The following is a 23,720-nucleotide window of genomic DNA, read 5'->3' on the forward strand; positions in this document are numbered from 1 at the left end:
TCAGCATGTCAACACTGATATCCTTCACCTGCTTCCTTCCCAAGTCTCTCTCCCTGCCCCCAAAAAAGTGCTACCATGTTGTCACTTGTTTGGTTTAGATCCTGATCGTTTGTTTCTTGTATTACAGTGACGACCACCTAAGTGCTCTCCTTGACTCCTACTGTATTTCCCTTAATCCATTGGGTCTTGACATTTATTGGAAACCTAGAGCTTTTTCTCCAATGAGAATAAAGAACATTTTGTCTACAGTACGAAAATAGACATGTACGCAGGACATTTCACATACAATTTTAAATAATCATATATCCATGAATTCCATCCTTCATCCTCCTACCAGTTCTCACACCCAGGTTAATAGTTTCTACTATAAACTTCTGCCAGAAGGATCACAAAGAAGTAAATCTGTAGTGACACTATTCCACGTGATAAAATCCAAAATTTGGGGCGTGGCATGGAAGTCTTGTCATAATGGTAACACTTTCCATACGTCACCTCTAACTTGCTGCGTATCCTCTTTCCTATTCTGGACTACGTGAAGTTAAGTTGTTCTTGCTGCCAGAAATGACCTCTGCTTTTATCACCTGGACACCTTTCCATGTTAAAGACACCTTAGACATCACATTCTCCAATTAAATCTTACCGGATTTTCTGCTTTCACCTCCATCATCTTCCTGGATTTGTTGTCACTCCTGTAAGGACCTCTGTTCCAGAGTTAACCTGCAGATTTTCACAGAGACCTCCCAGATCTATAAATGATTAACTGGAATCTTCCTGCATTCACTTGGCTTGGGAGGGGGAGGGGAATTACTGTGAGGATGCTAAACACCCCTTTTCTTTTTGCCCTCCTTTCGCCTTTCCAAAGGGAGCAAAGCAAAGAGAAAGTTTCCGACCATTCTAACCACAAACACTGCTTTCCCCATAAAATCAATGGATGACTCACTGTGTTCCCTCTCTTCCCCAATTTGCTATTGAAAAACGGGGAAAAGGTGTCACAAGGACAGTTCTGCTGCCTCATACTAAGCCTTTCGAGAGATATCTCCTCCAATTCTCAGTAGCAGCCTGTAGCTTGGTGGCTGCCAATGGCTTTTGTGTATTCAGTGACCCTTCTCCTTTGACCTCAAAAGCCTCTCTTCTTGTTTCCTGTGTCTCATTAAGTCCCTTGTTAATGCAGAGGTTTTTCCTTCTTCCTACAACCTATCTCTCTATAAGGCTCACATCTAACTCACGAGGCTGGATGGCGAACACACACTAGGGCACCTCACTCTACAGCGGCAACACGCTAAATTCAAACCCAGGTTCCTGCTATAGAGAGCTGTTAGAATATTTGCATACTGCAATGGAATTACCTGCTTCACGGAGTATGAGCTGATGAAGACTAACGACTTCCTGTATTAACTCAATATCCTAACGTACGCAGCACGTGTTTGGCACATAGGGATTAGAGTAGTGGTTAAAGCTCATCATTGGAAAAAATAAATAAGATGATTGTAAAACCAGTATCCGGTATATTAAGCCAGTATATAGGAATGAGCATGCAGGAAATATTAGCTTGTTATTATGATTGACAATAATAGTGTGCTGATTGCCAAGGACAAACAGAAAAGAACTGTCTTAGAATATCTTTCATTTCTTACAATTATTATGTAACTCAGACAATATCCCCAGCATAATTTTTTCTGGCTCCAGTTTCCAGATTTGTTATGGTTTTCAAGTCTCCAGGTGTCCATGTGTCTTAAACAAAGACATTTCTGGTAGACATGCTTGTAAAATAGAAGTGTCTCACTGTGAATTACAAAAATGTAATAACCTACACCTTTTTACAGCTGGGCACAAGTTCCTGAGGCTATGGAGTATGCACTGCACAGAGATGAATAGAAATAAAGCCAACATTCTTAAAATTATATCACTAAAAACATTAACAGCCTCCGGCAAAGGAACACATGGAGATTTATAATGCATCTAAGAAATAGAGTGAATTGGAGACATTAAGAGTAATAATAATAAAAGTATGAGTTCCACAGACCAACTCAGCAAATATTCATGTATCTGATGCAGGGGAACCACTTAGAAACTGATGAGACTACATAGCAGGATGTATTTGGGTGGAGTAAGAAATATTTTTGCAATTATTTTTATGATGGTGATATAGAACAAAATTGTGATTTTTCAACCATGGTTTTTCCTTAGCAGTATAACCTTAAAAAATTATGTACAAATTTACATAAAGCTCCGCTGTATGACGGGTGAGCGTACAAGACTACTATAGATTCTTTTTTGCTTATATTTCAACTTCCCAGTAACCCGTCCTCCGTGTATCTCCCAGATTAAATCAGATTACTTTCTTCCCCTACTCAGAACTGTCCAATAGGCTTGTTATACACATGAGAGTAAAAACTGGACGACTTACTCTGGCCTTCAGAGCCCCATGAGATCTGGTCTCTGCCAACCTTTCTAACTTCATCTCACTGCAGCTACCCAGGATCTGCAAGCTAAGGGCACTTTCACCTAGCTCTGCTATCATTGCCAGTTCCAAAATGGGTTCAGGATTTTGCATTGGTTCAGGGCGCCTGGGTGACTCAGTCGGTTAAGCGGCCGACTTCGGCTCAGGTCATGATCTCGCGGTCCGTGAGTTCAAGCCCCGCGCCGGGCTCTGTGCTGACAGCTCAGAGCCTGGAGCCTGCTTCCGATTCTGTGTCTCCCTCTCTCTGACCCTCCCCTGTTCATGCTCTGTCTCTCCCTGTCTCAAAAATAAATACAACGTTAAAAAAATGTAAAAAAAAAGAAAAAAATAGGATCTTGTATTGGTTCTTTCCTCTTCCAGAAGCATCCTTCTACCTATTTTGTATGCAGGTGGGGTATCCCTGCAAGTGCGTTCTTTCCTAAATGTTACCTCCTCAGAGAAGCCTTTCTCAACCACCGAAATAAGGTAGTCACCAGTCATATTCAACACAGTACCCTATGTTAACTCTTCACATGGGACTTACCACCGGAGTCTTTTCATGTTTTTATTTGTTTGCATTATGTATTCCTCTACTAGAATGTGTATTTCATGAGAATAGGAACCTTATCTCATTTTTTCACTGGCCCTCCTCGCTTTGATCTTCTTACCTCTAAATTCTGCCAGACGGATTCTTTCAAGCACTCTGAAGTACTTGATAGATGCACACCTCTTTCGAATTCTTCCACATTCTCAGAAAGAGGCCTCTTAGCCCTCTACGTTGAGAAATGCTCAGTTTATTTGTTGAGAGGAATTAGCTTCCACGTTAAGGCACAGCATCCCACAGCCATGTATGCCTATTCCGTCTCTTCTATATGAAAACATTTTCTGTTATGTAAACACAAGTTTTCAACCCTCTCCGTAGACAAAGACTGTGATCACTGTCAGTAGTCTCATCTTCACACATTAAGGATAATGAGAAATTGATTTGCTCCCAGCAGATCAGCTTGTTCCTTTAGCTTTACTGAGATAGCAAGATGTAGAAGGAAACCAGATGGCTGTGACTAGGGCGAGGGATGGCTCTGGAAAATAAGGAAAAAATCAATGCAAATTCTGTGAAAAATACCGAATATTTGCAGATGATTTTTTTTTTCACTCCCGACTCATTACATAAATTTTCAAGACATACACGATAGCTCTGCTATTGGCATATTTTAAAAAACCACCCTAAACACATACTGGGACTTTATACTGAGAATAGTACAAGGTACTTTACTGATTACGATATATTTATATTTTTCAACATTCCTGTAATGTGTAAGGGGAATTACAATCATGAAAACATAAATTTTTAGTCCCTGTTGGCCTTCTTTTTAGCCCCAGAACCTCAGGTAACTTATTGTCTCTTTACTTCATTTTTTTCATCTATAAAATAGATTAATAGCTCTGCTTTATGAATTCTGTCAGTTGTAGGTTAACCAAAATAAATATCTAGCTATAACCCAGGACTGGGCTTACAGCAGATGCTCAGAAAATACTGAAGGACACCTGCTGTTTAGATGAAGAAGTAGAGACATAAAACATTGAAGTCACAGTGTAATGATAGATTTTTCGATTTCTTCATTTCTAGTTCGTGAGCACATCCATCTCAACTTTTTTATGTGACTGTTATGTTATTGGTGTCTTTACAACAATTGAGTCCCCATCCAACCTAAGGAATATAACACTAAACTATTTTTTGAACAAATTGTTTGTCTATATGCTGGATCCTGCAAACCGGGATCACTTTCGTTTCATTAATTATATTTGCCTTTGTATTCCTTCTATCAAAAAGAATTCTCTCCACGTGTATCCTTGATCCCATAAACACATGCCCTCTCCAGATCTACTGAGAGCTGAACCTTTTTGTCTTGCTTCTTTAAACCGTCCTTCTTTACTTGGTCCCTTCCATCATCATTCAAACACGCTACAAGATGTCCCTTCCTTAAGCAAATTTCACAAGCCCATATACCTTTGTAGTTATTTCCAAATCTCTCCACCCCTCTTCACAGGAGAACTTTTTGAATCGGCTGCACACTGTGTTCTTTTCTCTTCCTTTTCCCACATCGAGCTTGTTTTTTGATGGTCTCTGATACGAATCCTGATCCTGCCATTATACTTAAACATCCCTGATCAGCTTCACCGATGACCTTCATCATGCTCTTCAGCAAGCCACTTACAAATCCTTTTCTGACCTCTTTTTTTTTTAATGCTTATTTATTTATTGTGTGTGTGTGTGTGTGTGTGTGAGAGAGAGAGAGAGAGAGAGAGAGAGAGAGAGAGAGAACGTGCCTGTGGGTGCGTGAGTAGGAGAGGGACAAAAACAGAGGGAGACTGGCCAGTCTCCACATGGCCAGTGCAAAGCCTGACTCAGGGCTCAAACTCACAAATCTTGAGATCATAACCTGAGCCCAAATCAAGAGTTGGACACTTAACTGACTGAGCCACCCAGGCGCCCCTCCCTTCTTGACTTCTTAGCAACATTTGACATGTTTGCCAATATTTTCTTGCCTTCTCTTGACTTCTTTGGTCATTCTCCCATTACTTCTTTGAATACCTCTGCTCAGTAACTCAAGTTAGCTTCCTTTCTTCTCTCTGATCTCCAAATGTAAGAAGTTTCATTGCCTTGTTCCAAGTCCGCTTGGCCTAACTGCACTTATCCACCTCCATGACTTTAATACTACTACTCATGCTGACTTTCAAATTAAGATCTCCAACAGTGACCTCTTTTCAGAGCTCTAACCCCATGTAATTAATTCACTGTGTTATACCTTCATTTAAATGACTTACGTGTATCTCAAACTTGACATATTTAGAAGTAAGCTTTTTTTTTTTAATTCTTTGTAAATTGCCTCACTATCTAGGCTCATTTTTGATTCTTACACTTCCACAAATCTAACTATTGTGCTAAAAGAGTGTGACTTCATAGTGTGGCAGCAAAAAAGTAAACTCTACTCTTTTCTCTCTGGTGCCTGATCAAATCTGGCATTTCTTCCACACCCTTTGGTTGACTTCTCAGGTGGATCACATGGCTATTTAGGCCACTTTTGCTTAATAAATCTCTCCTAATCACTTAATCTCATAAAAGTCTCACTTTAGCAACTGTACATCGAGTCTAATGAAATAGTCAAACTAGATATTTTATCGAGATTAAATTTCCCCTTCCTTCTCGTCAGATTTTGTTTCAGTTGGAAGCTGGAAGCTGCATTGGGAAGAGGCATATGGTAAGCTTTTCTCTTTTCCCTTTACACGTAGGTCTTCTGTCTCCCATCCCAGGCTGTCTTCTGGGTCCTTTGGGTTTAGGGGTTGAAATGATCTACTGGTAAGGGGCAGAAGAGATTGTTTTTGACTGGTACTCTCATCATACAGCTCTAATGCTTTCTGGAATTTCAGGTATACAAAAATCAGTGTTCTTCTTAACAAAATCTTCAGATACAACACCGTTTTTTATGTGTGAGTATATCAATAGAAGCTTAAAACTTTTTGCAACATACATAGAAAAAAAGTTAAATATTACTCCCCAGAAATTGCCAATATCATCCCTATACATGTACATAAAGGACAGAAAGCAAAGCATATGTTCTTGTTTACTTACTCAGTGTCCATTACTCTTGCATTCCATTCTAAAAGAAGCCAGCATTCAGAAACCCAACCATCGTCTAGGCAAGTAACATTTTTGTATTACTAGGAGCATAAGGTTTTCACAAACTGCGGAATACACTTGGAAAATTACTAACCCAGATATTTCCACCATTGTTGGACATGTTATTTAAGTTGATAACGAAAGATATCAAGTATCGTGATGACACCCCTGTTAAGTGGAAGCATTTGAGGGCCAGATAATAAACGGGGTCCTGGGACACCTGGCTGGCTCAGGCAGTAGAGCATGCAACTCTTGATCTCAGGGTTGAAAGCTTGAGCCCTATGTGGTGTAGGGATTACTTAAAATAAAAAAAAAAATCTTTTTAAAAAATAAGTGGAATCCTGAGTCTACTCAGTCGGAGAAGCCACTCTACCTAGAGTAACACCTTCATTAGGGCTTTGGCCTGTGTTTTAAGAACAATCACACTTGGGGTGGAGGGGGTGCCTGAGTGGCTCAGGCAGTGAAGCATCCAACCCTTGGTTTTGGCTCAGGTCATGATCTCACGGTTTCATGGGATCGAGCCCTGCGTCAGGGTCTGCAATGGCAGTGCGGAGCCTTCTTGGGATTCTCTCTCTCTCCCTCTCTCTCTGCCCCTCCCCCCACTTGCACTGTCTTTGTCTTTCTCAAAATAAATAAGTAAACTTAAAAACAATAAAATAAGGGGCACCTGGGTGGCTCTGTTGGTTGAGCGACCGACTTCGGCTCAGGTCATGATCTCACGGTTTGTGAGTTCAAGCCCCGCGTCGGGCTCTGTGTGGACAGCTCAGAGCCTGGAGCCTGCTTGTGATTCTGTGTCTCCCCCTCTCTCTGTCCCTCCCCACTCACTCTCTGTCTCTCTCTGTCTCAGAAATAAATAAACATTAAAAATTTTTAAAAAATAAAATAAAATAAAAAGAACTATCACTTTGGGGAAGGCCAAACTAAAACCTCTGAAAATAAATCACTATTCCCTCCACCTTAGCCAAGATACCACTATTAGTTTGTAACCTCATGAAGATCCTGGGTATTATTTGAAACCAGTTCCCATGCAGAGGGCAGGAAGAGACTCAAGAAAGACGCCAGTCATTCCAGACTGGTAAGTAGCAGTTTTAATAAGCAAGGGAATTTACCTGTGAGGATTGTCTTGGGCAGCTGCAAGATAAGTAGATCTCTACACTAGCCAGATGGTTTCAACACCACATCACTATCTCAAGGCTGTCTTTGGTGCAGCTTTTGGGAATAAGTAAGTCAAGCAGAATGCACCTTCCAAGGACAGGAAAGGTGGTGAGGAACCTCCAGTTGCCAGGTCCAACTTGCTGGTCAACTAGTGGTCAAGTTCTCTCAGTGACCTCTCCCAATAACACATTCCAGGAAAGTTAGTGGAGATTAGGGTTACCCTTAAAGATCTAAAGTTTGCAAGGAGGAAGATCCCTTGCATATCTTCATTTAATCTGCCAGCCTGGCCCCTAAAGAAACCAAGCGGGTCCCTGAGAGTGATTGTAAGATTAACACAAGCTCAACCAAGAAGCAGCCTTGATTAAAGCTGCCAAATTGTATGGTCTCAGGTAGGTCATGAGACTATCCTAATAAGAGATCTGATATAATATTCTGATATGAAGAGTATACTACAACAGATTACTTAGAATGGCAGACACATGGCATGTAGCTCCTGATTTGGTAAATGGGTCCTTTTCTATCCCCATCAGGAAAGAGAAATACTTTGCTTTATGAAACTGATAGCAATATTTATTTGCTTTATATATGTTAACTCTGTGGTCCTCTGTCATTACACAGTCTAAAGGGAACTTGGTGGTCTGGACAAGCCCAAAGAACATTGGGCTTGATGCACTGCATCAATGACATCTTGATAGAGAAGCAAAAGCATAATTGGAGGCCTTAATAAGACATATGTACTCCAAAGAGTGAGAAATAAAATCCATGAAGATTCCAGAACCTGCCATTTGGTAAAGCTTTTGGGTGTCCAGTGGTCAGGGGCAATCCCAGAAAATATGTTCTGGGATTATGTTAATCACAAAGTAAAAGACATATTGTTGTACCTCGTATCTTTTATTGAATATCCCACCCTACCCACCCCCGCCCCCCCCCCAAAAAAAAAAAGAAAGAAAAAGAGAAGCAAGACCAATACTGCTAAATCTGTTTGGGTTTCATGGGTTTTGGAAGTTACACATTCTATGATAGGAATATGGGCTTATTCCAGCCCATATACCAGGAGCATGAAAGACTATTAGCTTTGAGTGGGACCTAGAGCAAGAATTGGCCCAGAAGCAGGTCCAAGCTGTGATACAAGCTGTCTGTCTGTATCTCTGACCATACAAACCATAGTCCCTCTAACATTATAAAGGTTATATTGGAGAAAACATGCAGTATGGAGTTATTTCAAGCCCTAGTAGAAGAATCATCACAAGATCCTTGATGTTCTGAAGCAAGGACATACCTTCTATAGCAGAAATGTATGCACTATTCAAGAAAGAGATCCTGACATGCTATTAGGCTCTAGTATGGGTGTGACACTTAACTAAGAGGCAGCAGGTGACAATGTATCACATTTTGGACTGAGTTCTATCAGACCAATAAGTCATAAAGTTGGGCACACCTGGCAGTGGTCCATCATAAGATGGAAATGGCACATATGTGATCGAATCCAAGCCGCATCAGAGTACGTGACTAAGATATATGAGTAGGTAGCCCAGACCCACATATCACCGACCATAGTTAGACAAGCTCACCCTAATTTTTCCTTGAAGATAAATAATCATGCCAAGCTTGATTTACAACGAATGAGCTTGGTATGTAGACACAGCTGAAAATGGATAGTGACTGCACTACAATTACACGTAGGGGTGGCTTTGAACAAGAGTAGTGAGGGAAAATCTTCCCAGTGGATGGGACTTCAAGTAAGGCATCTAGTCCATTTTGTTTTGATCACATTGGGTGGAGAGAGAAGTGGCCTGAGGTGATAATCTATACAGACTCATGGACAGTGACAGCTGGTCAGAGACCTAAAAGGAAAATGACTGGAGAATGAGAGACAAGAAGATCTGAAGTAGAGGCATCCGTTCAGATTAATGGAAGTGGGCATCAACTGTGAATATTTTTCTATCACATGTTAATGTCTACCACAAAGCATCTACCATTATAGAGGCACTAAACCACCAAATAGACAAAGTGCTTTTGTAAGTTGACATCACTCGGCCTTCATCATCAGCCACACTACAATGGGTATAAAGGACACATGATTGAAGTGGTCTTGATGAGAGTTGGAGGCTATACATAGGCCAAGCAGAATAGATTTCCTAAGCCCATTCTAGTTATTCTTGCCTCTGAACGTGCAATATACCAGTGATAGACCACTGGTCCTCAAGAGACCAACTAGTTACTTAATGGCAAGCTGACTACATTACATCCCTTCCAGACGAGAAGGGCCATTGGTTCATTCAAACAAGAAGGGAAAATATATTTCAAGTATGATTATAGAAAGCAAACATAACTACCCAGAGTCTTATTCAGTGCCTGATACATTGGCATAAAAGCTGACTCAATAGAGCATCTAACCAGAGGACCTACTTCACTGTGAAGAGGGTATGAGAATGATATTATATACAACACCAGCATGTTAAGAAGATTCCAGACTGTTAGCATAGGAATGGCTTGCTGAAATATAGATGAAGTTACAGCTTGGAGAGACCATATGGAAAAAATTTAGGTGTTATACTCCAGGTTGCAGTATAATCATGAATCAGTAACCTCTGTAAGGCACTATGCCCCCATTAAGAAGAACACATGAATGTAGGAACCGATGATGAATGTAATAGTGGCCCTTTATCCATGTCTCGTCATGACCCAAGAGACATTGAGTTTTCTATTTTTCCAACACTGGACTTTGCAGGGTTAGAGGTCTTGCTCCCCAAAAGTGGTAGGAAGTACTCAGCTGAGACTATACTGTAGGCCCTGGTCATTTTGATCTTCTTGGGTCTAGGAAACAGTAGACTAGAATAACAGTCACCATCTGGCAGGGATAATTGATGCTGATCAGCAAGACTACTGTCACAAAACAGAAGGGAGCAATGTGTATAGAATTTCAGTGGTTCTTTGGTAATCCCGTGCCTACATGTGACTTTCAATGGACAAATGCAACTATACTGACCTGAGAGTGGTGTGGTTACCAGTATATTAGCCTCTTGAGAAAGAAAGCTTGGGTCATACTACTGGATAAGCCATCAAGGCCTATCAAGGACACGGTTTAAGATAACAAAAGGATAGGGAGGAAGGAGATAATAAGTACCAGTTGTAAGCTACCAGACTAACTAAAGCAGTAGGGACTACTGTTAATCCCACAAACTTCCCTCTTTCAAGTATTTCTTCAGAAAGAGAAGCTGACAGAAACCATGGAAGAGTTGTTTCCACATATGGAGAAGTAGATCTGCATAGTGCAAGGAGTAAACTATAAATGCAGCCATGTAAATGCACACCTCAGATCTTTATTCAATAGGGATCCTACCAGAAGGAGTGCATTTAACTAACCATCTTCAGCTGCAGTGCCTTTGAGATCCATCATAGCATTTGAGCAGGGGCTATGGTCTTCCTGGGAAGCTCTTAGACAATGATACAGCAGAGGAGGTTCTAGAGTTTAGCCTTTCTGCCCCAGGCAGGAAGAGAGTCTTTTCATCTGGGTTCCCACTGGGTTAGTTGAGACTTTCTCAGAGCTACACTGCAGTGTGAGGTCCTCTCTACCCTGTCCTTCCTCCTGCTCCCTTATTTTCACAGGTGTTCAACTTGTATTGCCTTCCGAAGGCTTTCATTGCCAACTTCTGCTTCCTCTTCCCATTGTCTTACACAGTGATTAACCCTAATAAATCTCTTGAACTTGCAACTCTGTCCTGGTATCTGACGCCTGGAATACCTGACCAGATATAGATGTGGTTCCTTCTTAGAAACAGACTTGTTGAACAGTGCTAGCTAAATAGAGTAATACTGGACACCACAATGTTTTTTAAGGGATGGGCACATGATCATCCTTCTGATTTCAGATCTAAGAAAAATATTCAAACAGAAATCAAGTAATTCTCTCTCTCTCTCTATGAGAGAGAGACAATCTCTATTACCTATGACAATCAAAGTAAAGGGGCGCCTGGGTGGCGCAGTCGGTTAAGCAGCTGACTTCAGCCAGGTCACGATCTCGCGGTTCGTGAGTTCGAGCCCCGCATCAGGCTCTGGGCCGACGGCTCGGAGCCTGGAGCCTGTTTCCGATTCTGTGTCTCCCTCTCTCTCTGCCCCTCCCCCGTTCATGCTCTGTCTCTCTCTGTCCCCCAAAAAATAAATAAACGTTAAAAAAAAAATTAAAAAAAAAAAAGTCAAAGTAAAAATATTCACTTTATCTACTGGTAAAGAGTGTGTTGGAGAGTCCACTCCCTATACAAGTTTTAGTAAATAGATTATGTTGCTTTCACCAATTTATCACAACCAATTAGCACAGTGTTGCAAAATAACTACTGAACTTTTGAACTAATTGTTGAAAGAATAAAGCATACTATGAGACTTAAAAAATATTTTGTTACATAAGAGGTTGGAACTTTGCAAATAAGATGTCCAAATTCGGTGCGGAAAATATATGATATTTTTCAGAGTCTCTAATTATTATTTGTTTTAAATGGAAGAAAACTAAATCTATGAGACAACTTATGGATGAAATAGGAAGACAAGAACAGAATCAAAAGGGAATTGGATAACAGCTGGAAAAAAAGACAAGGTGCTTGATCAGTAAAAGAAATATCAATAAAAATTAAGAATGGAATAGATGAATTAAAACTCACAGTGGAAGCAGATTTTTAACATCAAAGGTGATGGGAAAATTCTATAAGCATCTCATAAGTGATGGGGAAGATTTTAGAAATAGAAAGGAAACAGGCCTTACTCTTCTCTTCCACAAAATTCAAAAAAAATCGTAAAAAGGATAACATCTAGTTGTTTTGTTTACTTTTTTAGGGAAAGATGCAGCAACCCAAACAACAGGAAAAATGAAAATAAAAGTTATAAGAATATAAAAAGAAACTATGGGGCCATTCTCGATCTAAGAGTTGAGGAAACAGATTCCACTCGTTGAATAGGAGAAGTAGTAAATACTTTGTGGTCATTCTTTAAAAATCTAACCCAGAAGTTAAAAGTCTACTTATTCACTTAAAACACTGGCAGTCATTACCATATATCAGTATGTTTCCTGGGAGCTAGTACATATGAACGTTGGCAGAATGAACCTCCAGTGTGATTTTTTTTTTTTTTCTCAAAAATGCCCTCAAAGCTTGCATTTCAAGTGGATAGAGCAAATAGTGTTGCTGCAGTCATTTACGTGTCCTGCCAACTGCTAAAACCATCACACTAGAATTGTTCCTGACAGTCATTGATTGGTAGGGGGTGGTATTTCAGAATGGCATTATGTTAGTCCACGGTTTTGGAGTCTGGGAAGTCGAAGATCACGGCCCTGACAGATTCAGTGTCTGTAGAGAGGACGCTTCCGGGGCCATAGGTGGTCAACTTCTCAGCGTGTCCTCACATGGCAGAAGGTGCTAGAGAACTCTCCGAGGTCTCTTTTACGAGGACACGAATCCTGTTCATGAGGGCTTCACGCTCACGACCTAATCATCTCCCAAAGGCCCCACCTTCAAATACCATCACACATATTAGGTTTCAACATATAAATTTGGAAGGGGACACAGACATTCAGTCTGTAGCAGGCATACTCCACATGTGACATCTTGAAAAATGATTCATGAAAAAAAAATCTACAGCTATTCTAGTATTTCACTTGCAATTAGAATCTGAGCCCATCAGGCAGCAAAATTTGTTTATAATGAAATGTTCTACTTAGGATGAAAGTATACAACTTTGCACAGTTGTTCATTCAAAAGTGCATGGCATACATGACAGGCCTCTTTATAAAGGCCATATTATGATAACAATATTACTTATTAAGGCCATTGTATTATATTATTATTATTCCTTGGGACTGGTGCTACTTTTTTTTATGACTAGCCAGCTGCTTAGTTATGAATCTCCCACAAACCATTGTTTGAGCTAGCAGTATCCTCTCCTGCAACATTAAAACAAAACACTTTTAATGTGTTAATGTGGTTATAAGTCTAGAGACTTTTTGAAAGTGGCAGGATGTGGCCTCTGGGAATTAAGCGGAGGACCAAACAAACATCTTCATAAAGTTTGACACATTTTCCCCAAATGCAAGCTGAGACCTGAATAGGGCAGTCCTATAGACAGTGACTTACATACCTGTAGCACATATAGACTTGGATCTTTGATTTTGGTGTAACTATCCAATCAGTGACTTCTCGAATCTTCCCAGGTGTATTCATTTGAGTTTTAGAGACAGCAATGAAGCCAAGTGATGATCTCCCTTCTTATTATTGATGGAAACCATGGTGCCTGGTCTTCTAAAGCAGTAGGACTAATCAAGGACTTTTCTTCCTGCACCTAAACATGAATGGATGCAATGAAAAGGGAAAAGTGACAGCTGGGAAGGACATGTCAGTTTGTCTTAGAGAAATACAGACCTTTCTCAAATTATAAAGAGTTATTATGTTCAGCTCAAATCGTATGCTAAGGAAAGAGAAAACGATGCTTAGAAACAGAGATAGTGATAGGCTGTGTGCTGACAGCTCAGAGCCTGGAGCCTACTTCTGATTCGGTGTCTCCCTTTCTTTCTGCTTCTCCCCCATTCATGCTCTGTCTCTCCCCATCTCTCAAAAATAAATAAATGTTAAACTTTTTTTTTTAGAAACAGAGATAGTGACAAAGTAAGACAGAGTGAGCATGAGGGAGAGGGCAAGAGAAATATTCTATGTATAGAATGAATTCCTAGTCTGTTCTCCACATAGCCCAGGTATTTTTCCTACATTATGATTAATCTTCCAAAAATAATCCTGCAAATTAGGTATGATTGTATTCATTTTACAGATGAGTAAGCTGAATTGTTAGAGCTGACACCAAACCTTGAGCTATTTCTACTATAACTTGCCACCTTCCTAATTAAAGTGATTACTTTCTTCCTAACGAGTCCAATAGCTTCCTTACTCATCTACATTTACCCAGAATCTCCTATCTCCACTTAATTGTTTATGTCATGACTAGATTTATTTTACTAAAATCCTGCTTTCATCATGTCTAGTGAAGGGGTCCAAAGCAAGTCTCCCCAAAATACACCACTTTGGCATAAAGATTATTTTAAGCTAAAAGTAATCAAAATCAGCTTGTTCAAGAAAAATCTCTTGAACTCCCCCTCAACTGCCTAAATTTACATCAGAAAGGGGGCCTGTACCAGGAAGACTGTTATTACCAGAGATTCCTTTTTACCTAAGGAACATTTCTGCATAATGGGGCAAATTCTGTTTTCCAAATATCTCCTCTTACCTTCTTGCAAATAACACCCCTCCCCTTTGTATCTCCAGATCCCCAACCTTTTCCTTAGCTCAGAAGGTCATGCAAGCTTCAGTTACTTGGATGCTCTTGACATTTTACAGGTCGCCTGCACATAGGTAATTCAAGTAGTTTTTCTCCCGTTAATCTCTCTTAGGTCAATTTAGTTATTAGACCCACCAAAGAACCGAAAAGGGAAGAAAGGAAAATTTTCCTGCCCCTACACTGGGCTGAAACACTGAAATGGATGTCCAAATCCCAAAAGATAAAATAAAAACTCCCATATACGAACTTTCCACAGTCTGAACTCAGGTACTATGCTTTGCCTACTTGCTGGAAATGAAAAACATTCCCTCTTTGCCCCCATAATTCACTTCTTAAAGAACTATAGGGGAGCAGAATTTGCCACCCCAAAGCATGCCTCTCTGGTATAAGGAGTATTTTTGGCTGATTATTTTTAAGTAACTGCAAACACAAAACAAGCTCTGAAAACCAAGTCCAAGTTCCCTTCTTGAAGGAGACATTTACACGTGTAAGGGAAATCTCCATTTGCAAGTGTGTGTTCCTGGCTGTACCAGAAAGAGGGGGATGACCACACATTTCCAGAAACTCTTATCAACGGAGAAGGCAACTTCAATCTGCACAATACCCTTACCCTTTTAACCATGCTTTTTTTGTTGTTAACCTCCCATAACTGACTTCCCACCCTTAACGTCTTAAGATGTCTTTCACTGAAGATGGTAATTAAGATGATAGTTTCAGACACTGGGGAAGATGCTCAGTTTTCTTAAGTCTCTCCCATGTAGACAGTGTAGAGGCTGCTTTTAGGCAACCGGCTTGAGCAGTGGAAACCTGTGTAAGGTACAAGGGCCACAGTGACCCCCTGGCTGAATAGAAACAGGCCTATTAGGCAACCCACTTTGAAATACCCATAAGCCATACCTGAGCAAAGGATTACTTACACCCAGGCACAAGGTACCCAAAAGGAAAGTTCCAGACATTCTCATTCCTTCTCTCCCTCCCCCTTAACTACAGTCCCCCTACCAGAGACAGTCTTTCCTTTGCTGTCCTGTCTGCTGCTCCCTTATGGTGTAATCAATAAATGTCTGTCTCCTTTGTTCTGTCTTAGGTGAATTCTTTCACTGCCCAAGCCACCAGCCCCCATCTTATCAGGTCACCCCACATACAAAAGGTATACATGTTATTAAAATTTTGTTTATTTTTCTCCTGTTAACATGTATTATATCAACTTAATTATTAAACAAGCCAAAGAACGTAGAAGAAAAGAAGGGAAGACTTTTTTGTCCCTACAGAACTTACTCAAGCCTCCTTTAGAGAGATTTCACTCCCCTAACCACTTGGGCTGCGAATGACATGAACACATCCACATTTGTGTCCACAATTGATGGAATCAGAGAAAAACACTGGACAAATCCTGGGCCTCTGAATTTTATTTCCTAGAAATTTGGACCTGGACCTGTCTCTTAAAAACCTGGACTATGAAGTGATGTATATCTGAGACTGGGGCCAACGAACCAGTGTAAAAGAGAAGGTTCATGTTCAGAGACAGGAAGAAAAATCCTTCTGCTGAAAAAAAGTAGGAATGAAAGACCATGTAGAGAGACAGGAAGAGACTCCTTTGTTCTGCTCCTTAGGGCTTTTAAATGTCCTGTTCTAGTCCCTCCAGTCCACGCATTCTCAGTGGTGACCATATTGTTTCCAAGGGGATAATTGGTTATTGGGGAGAAGAGGGAGGGTGACCCTCCCAAAAAATCTTAGATTTTGAAATTTGGAATTTCTCTTCTGAAAAGAAAACCAGGATTAGTAGACAGTTGACACAATAATCACATTTTTTATACAATTATAATTTTGTTTTCAAATAAAAAACAGAAAAGATTAGTATACAAGAAAAGAAGCAGAGAAATAAATGATGGAGAAGAAAATAAATCCCTCCATTCCCTTTCTCCTCTTTCTTCTTTGTTAACAAAAATATTGATCCTCACATTGACCTTGTAAGCTATGTTATTATTATCTATTTAATAATGAAAAGATGAAACGCAAAGATATTAAGACACAAGAGGGTAAACAGCTAATGTCCTAATTATCGGAGCCAAGATTTAAATGTGTGACCAAGTGGTTCTAAATCCCATGTTTCTTTCCGACTAAAACACAGCGGTTCCCAGAAACCTGTTCCCTACAAAAGAAATTTTATTTATTTCACTCAAGCTTTATAACATCAATTCTCTATGAGACTTGAATTTATGGTAATGAATTCCCTCATATGCCTACATTTCCATTCTTTCTTATTTCATTCAGCCCATAAGCAAAGTAATTTACGGTAAAGGCAAGAGTAACATTTACCCTTATGTTGTTTCAGGACAAAGTCATTTCTCTCAGGAAATATATAATATAGTACAGATATTAAATATGCTAAATGAATTCTTACTTGTGTTTAAGCACAAATGTAAGGTAAATTTTAAAAGGAAACAAGTGTCTTGACTATGTCAAGCACTTTTGTAACCCACCTCCTTCCAGAAAGGGAAGGTATTCCAACTCCACATGCATGGGGCCCCTTCTGTGCTCATCATAAGATGATTGTTCTGCCTCCCATGCAGCTTGTCTTAGAATCATGATAACATAATCAACAGTATAAAATACTGGAAATTCAGACTACTGCCACAAAATTCAATTTTTTTTAAATTTTTATTTTTGAGAGAGAGAGAGAGGGAGAGAGCGAGCAGGGGAGGCACAGAGAGAGAGGGAGACACAGCATCTGAAGCAGGATCCAGGCTCGGAGCTGTCAGGACAGAGCCTAATGCAGGGCTCGAACTCACAAACCTGGAGATCATGACCTGAGCCCAAGTTGGACGCTTAACCACCTGAGTCACCCAGGCGTCCCACACAAAATTCAATTATTAATTGACTCCAGCTTCTGTCTAAAAACCACATGAGGCAATACGTGCGAACGTGGAACAATGCCTTTCTCTGGGGCACCATATTAAAAGAGTAGGTGACCCGTATCAGATCCTTATGGAGTGCTTCTTAAATAAAAAAGCAGGTTGTCTATCTCCTCTTAATTTCACTGAATCCTAGTCTGAAAATTAGGTTTGAGAATATGTTCCTGAACAAGACATCCAGGTGATGCTGATACCTGTTCATCCACTTGAAGTTTTCCAGCATTTTCTTTTTACACATGTTGGCAGTTACAGAAAGCAATACATACAGATTACATCAGTTCTATAGAAATAGTATCGACTGAATAAAAATTTATCATGCAGCTTTACTTTGCAAACTCTATGGATTTAAGAAATGTCTCCTAAATGTGTATTTCGAAAATAGGTACAAAGTGGTAATTCAACTTGCCATCCATTATGTTACTCAATTATCTTTTGATGAGCAACCTTTTCCCTAGTTTCATTTCTAGGAAAGCAGTTTGTCTCTCTTAATAAAAGAAAATGCTTACTGTGAGGGGTCAACAGGAACTAAGTAACTCATTATCTAGATTATATAGTCAACTCTAATATACGAATCATCAAAATATGGGTCAATTACTACTCCAGGTATTGGAGATACAAACAATGTAAGACAAGGCCTCCATTAATGATATATCATAAACATATACAATCTACAAAAGAATTTGAGTTTATTTTTCTTGCTTTGATTATGAAAAAGGCCATAAGTAAATTGCAGCCTTCCAGTTTATGCTCTGACATGTGAAGAACTTAAAAACCTTCACTCCCATCTTTGCAATAAAATAAATAAATAAATAACGCTAAACAAACTGAAAGTCACCTAGTTTTTTGGACCCATCTGAGAACTCAGGTTGCAAGACAAATCGTCCCCCCCCCCCAAGAAAGTTCTAGAGGGATAGACATCCCAAGAGTCTATCAAGAGTCATACATGAGATCTACGAATTCAAAAGCTGCTGGAGCCACACAATGATGGATACACTTAACTGGTAATTTTGATGTATTGCTGGAAACTAGGTATAGACTAGCTTGACAGCAAGAAACTTCTGGAGGACACAGTCCTAGGGATCCCCTACATTTGTATGGGGGTTTATGTTTAGAAATCTCACCAGATTTTCATGGCGAAGATCTACCCTCCAGAGGTCTCTGCCTATCTCTGAGGGAGAAGAAGGAAACCATTGTGAGATATACTCCTAGAAGCTTCTCCATAACAAACATCTACTCTTTAGGGGAAAACACTTTGCCAGAGCCTTATTCTTGTTGACAGAAGAGAATTCTTGACACTTCAGCTCCCTCTAGCCTTTCTGTCTCACCCAAGTGAGTGGGATGATGATAAAGTCAACAGAATTCAGGGTTCAAACAGATTAGGAGCATTAGAGCCAGGGAAAGAAGTAGGGACCGGAGACGCAGGCCCCCTAAAAGACTGGAATTTTCTTCAAGAGCTTTGCCTCTGCATTCACAACTTAGCTACCTGTCTGGAACAAGAGGCCTAGCTTTTGGTCTATCTTAGCTTTTGACGTGCCTTCCTCACTAAGCTCAATCATGTCTGGCTTTTGAGTTAAAGTGAGAAATACGTGACTCTTCCTTTCACAAGAACACTTTGAGGTCATTGTAGGGTTATTCATCGGCCTAATGTCAATACTGTCGTGTCTCAGGGAATAGAGAGGCCTGAGGAGAGGGAAAGAGATAAGGGAATGACTGGTTGGTGGAGTAGTCAGAACACATAGATTGATCGAGCAGGTTCACTGTCTTATGTAGGGGTGGTTTGTGGTGCCCCAAACAATTACTACAGTGACGTCAAAGATCAATGGTCACAGATCACCTTAAAAATATAGTAATGAAGACGTTTGAAATATTGCAGTCAGGAATGTGACTTTTTTCATTCTCTGAGATTTGAAAGTTGCAAAGGCGTTGTAAATTGTGATATGCCAAGGGTCACCCTGCCACAGCATAAAGAAAGATTTCCTGAGAGGGACCACATTTTAACCCTGATGGACCCTTTCCGTTTGCAAGCATATTTTTTAAGAAAGGTGCATAGAGCTTCTGTCACCTGTAAAGTGAATATAGTGTCTAAGGTGAATAGAGCTTCCGTCCTGTGTGACTGAGAAGTCACAAATAACATAGATCATTGTTGCATTTCAAGAGAAAGGTTCCAACAGAAAAGCTAGAACAAAATTATACACTTTTGCAAGAATGAATGAGGGTAGAAGGAATGAAAACAAGAAGTATCTGGCACCACCTTAAAGACTTTGTAGAGTAAGTGGGAGAGGAGGAGGAGGAGGAGAAAACAGCATGCTCTGGGAAAATTTTAAGGATAATTGTTTTTTCTTAAGAAAAAAAAGAAATTTTAAGAACAAAAGGGCTCTGAGAACATTTACGGGCTGGGATCAGAGACTGGAAAAAAGTGAGACTGAAGGTGTACACACACAAAAAAGGCAGACGGAGCACTTAATGTTCATATTGTCTCGAAATGCTTTTTTGGAGGCAGCAACTTCTGATAGAAAATGCCAGAATGCTGTTTGGAGTGACAGTCATTTTTCTCAATCTGACTGATGGAAATAATTTCACAAGTAAATGTGAGCAGAAAAGAAGGAGGCAATCCAGGAAGAAGGGACAAAGAGAATCTTTGTGATGTCAGACTAGGATAACTAGTCCATCATTTAAAAAGCAGTATGTATATTTTGAATCTCTAACTAATAGTAATTTTTAAGCCCAAGAATATTATCTAATACGTCATGGTTTTCATTCTAGAAAAATGTTGCAAACACGTGTTCAATATATAATTTTCACATAATTTTTTTACATTTTTTTTAATGTTTACTCATTTTTGAGAGAGAGAGAGTGAGACAGAGCATGAGCGGGGGAGGGCCAGAGAGAGGGTGACACAGATTGGAAGCAGGCTCCAGGCTCTGAGCTGTCAGCACAGAGCCGGACGTGGGTTCGAACCACAAACCATGAGAATGTGACCTGAGCCGAGGTTGACGCCTAACCGACTGAGCCACCCAGAAACCCTTAATTTTCACATGATTTTTAGAGTCCTGATTTTTTAGGGATCTGAAAGAGTAGAACTGTAAATGTTTTCAATCAGTATATATGCTCTATCAAATACAATTATATTAACAAATAAAAAGTTAGTAGAATTTCTACATTTGACGTAATGATGAAAAGACCAAAGCTTCTGAACATAAGCTTCTCTATCAAAACTTTTTTGTTCTCTCCACCCTTCCCTTTTATAAAACTTTCATTAGCTCTTATTCTGGATGTATAGGAAGTGAGGTAGTGAGATTGCTCAGGTGCTTTTTTTGACAAGAACCTAAAATAAAGAGATTCTTGTTTTTGTTTCTATTTGTGTTTGAGCATAGAGGAGGTAGGGGTGGGTGTTTTAATAATACCAGCACAGAAACTGAACATAGCAGGTTTTCAAAGAGGGTGTTTTGTATCAATGAAAGAATAAAGTGATTGAATATGAAAGATTAAGTCACACAATCATTTCCCTCCTTCTTTTTGTCCTGTTTTCTAAAAATTTTAACTTCTGGTTTTTGTTTTTTGTTTTTTGTTTTTTGTTTTTTTTGCATGAATCCTGCACAGTTGATACAAAGGGTACTCATGAAAACTGTACATTTTCCATCAAGTAATATAAATCTCTAAAGGATAACTGTCTCTGTTTAAAAATTCAAATTGGCCGGCTACGATAATGTCTACCCTTATACTATGTAATATATTTGTATTTATTTGATATCTGCCATATCCATCCTTTATTACCGACATCCTGTATTTATCCCCAGGCTCCCAAACTTCCATTTTGGATGAGAGAAGTCTAAATATATATTTACTATGGGACTATATCAGTTAGAACACTTAAAATGCTAGCTCCCAGCCCACTTGAACAAGGCAGGTGCTGGAATGGAAGGTGCGCTGGGTCCAGTGTCAGCAGGGTCCCCAAATTTGCTCTGTTATAGATCCTCTCGCTGGCTAGTCTCTTATCAATCTAGAATTATTCTTTTTAGAAAGCTCACAGATTACGGTTCAGATATTCAAAGGCAGTGAGTGCAAGACATATTTTTAGACAGGTTATCATATCTCAAATTTCAAATATATCTTTATTATTAAAAAACACACAATTTCCTAATTTAAAAAAATTCATTTACTCTAGACTACAGGAAGAGGTATTTGGATTATAGTGAACAAATAAGAATTTATTTACATGCCTTTGAAAATTGGGATTTTCTTTTGTTTTAAATTTTTTAATTTTTGAGAGAAAGAGAGACAAAGTACAAGCGGGGGAGGGGCAGAGAGGGAGGGAGACACAGAATCTGAAGCAGGTTCCAGGCTCTGAGCTGTCAGTGCAGAGCCCAATGTGGGCTTGAACCCATGGGCCATGAGATCATGACCTGAACTTAAGTCAGATGCTTAACCGACTAAGGCACCCAGATGCCCCCAAAACTGGGATTTTCATCACATGTAACCATGTAAACACTAAACAAAAATGAATTGAATGTCCAATACGACATGCATGTGGCATATTAACTTCTCAACTTGTTTTACGGGTGCAAGAATAACCCTGAAACCAAAACCTCACAAGTACTTTATAAGAAAAGAAATATCCAACCAATTTACTTTATGAACAAGAACTCAAATATCATCAACAAAATGTTAGAAAATTGAATTGCGCAAAATGTAAGCCCCATGACCAAGTAAAGGTTTTCCCGGGAATGAGAGGCTGATTCAACATTAGAAAATTAGCATAATTCACCACATCAATAAAATAAAAGAAAAACCATATGATTGTCTCAATGGAGGCAGAAAAGGCAATATTCATTCAGGGAAAAAAAAATCTCCACAAACTAGAAAGAGAAGGAAACTTCAGCAATATAATTATTTTTAAATAGGAAGAGAAGGGAATGATCTCAATCTAATGAAATGTATTTGCAAAATTTGTATAACTGATATCAAAATCAATGGTGAAATATTGAATGTTTTTCCCCTAAAATTGGGAACAAGGTGAGAATGTTCAGCATCAGCACTTTTATTTACCATGTTATGGGATGCTCTGGCAAGTACAATTTAAAAATTTGTTAAAAGGGGGCACCTGGGTGACCCAGTGGGTTGAGCGACCGATTTCCTCTCTCTCTGCCCCTCCCCTCTCGTGCTCTGTGTCAAAAATGAAGAAATGTTAAAAAAAAAAATTAGAAAAAAGAAAAACACAAGAAAAAAGAAAAAAATGAACGAAAGAAAGAAAAAAAGGCATACAAATCATAAAGGAAGAAGTAAAACTAGGTTTATTTATAAAGAACATGGTGTTTATAAAAACTCCCAAGGAATTTACAAAAATACATCCTACAAGATCTAATAAGTAAATTTAGCTAAATCACAGGGTATGGGATCAATATTCAAAGACCAGCTGAATATTTATTTGCTGACAACAAACAACTGGACTTAAAATTTAAATAATAAAATAAATATTTCAAAATAATATCTGAGAATAAATGTAACAAAAATGTAAAGATCTCTATACAGAAAACTTAAAAATATTTTTGGGAGAAACTTTAAAATGCCTAAACAGGTAGAGAGGGACACTGTGTTCATGGATTGGAAGATTCAATATTAATAAGATGCCATTCCTCCCCACATTCCTGTTAAGACTATACAACCCCAGTTAAGATTCCAGTGAGATATTTGTTGAAATTTCCAAGCTAATGTAAAAATTTACACTGACATCCACAACATCTGAACTAGCCAACACATCTTGAAAAATAATTTAAAAAGCTGGAGTACTTACACCATCTGATTTTGGAATTAGTCTAAAGCTCCAGTAATAAAGGCAGTGTGGCACTTGTCAAAGTGATAGACACAGAGCACAAAAGCACAGGACAGAGAGTCCATAAGTAGACCTACACATACACATTCAATTGGTCTTCAACCATGTCGCCAAGGTAATAGAATGGGGAAGAGGGTGGTTATTATTTCGCCCTTAATTTGTTTTGTTTTCAGCAGGTGTTCTAGAACACTTTGATACCTCTATGAAAAAGCATTAACCTCAACCTTAGCTTTAAAACACCCACAAAAATTGCTTTGAGCCTAAATGCAAAAGCTAAAGCTATTAGGCTCCTAAGAGGAAATACAGGAGAATATGTTCATGACTTTGGATTAGGCAAAGGTTTCTTAAACCAGCTAAAAAACCATAAGAAAAAAAATTGGACCTTAATAACAC

The 23,720-nt window shown here is 39.2% G+C and overlaps 1 long non-coding RNA gene across 1 annotated transcript; it reads right to left on the reverse strand.

The window, feature by feature from the left end:
* Positions 1–2,909: 2,909 nt before the first annotated feature.
* On the reverse strand, positions 2,910–23,384 carry LOC125162654 (uncharacterized). The gene is made up of 3 exons (XR_007151131.1): positions 23,289–23,384; positions 13,398–13,598; positions 2,910–3,519 (listed from the first exon to the last, which is right to left on the reverse strand). It is a non-coding gene; the product is annotated as an uncharacterized LOC125162654 (long non-coding RNA).
* Between the last annotated feature and the right edge of the window lie 336 nt (positions 23,385–23,720).

The sequence above is a fragment of the Prionailurus viverrinus genome, chromosome A1, assembly GCF_022837055.1.
Source record: "Prionailurus viverrinus isolate Anna chromosome A1, UM_Priviv_1.0, whole genome shotgun sequence".
Lineage (NCBI taxonomy): Eukaryota > Metazoa > Chordata > Mammalia > Carnivora > Felidae > Prionailurus > Prionailurus viverrinus.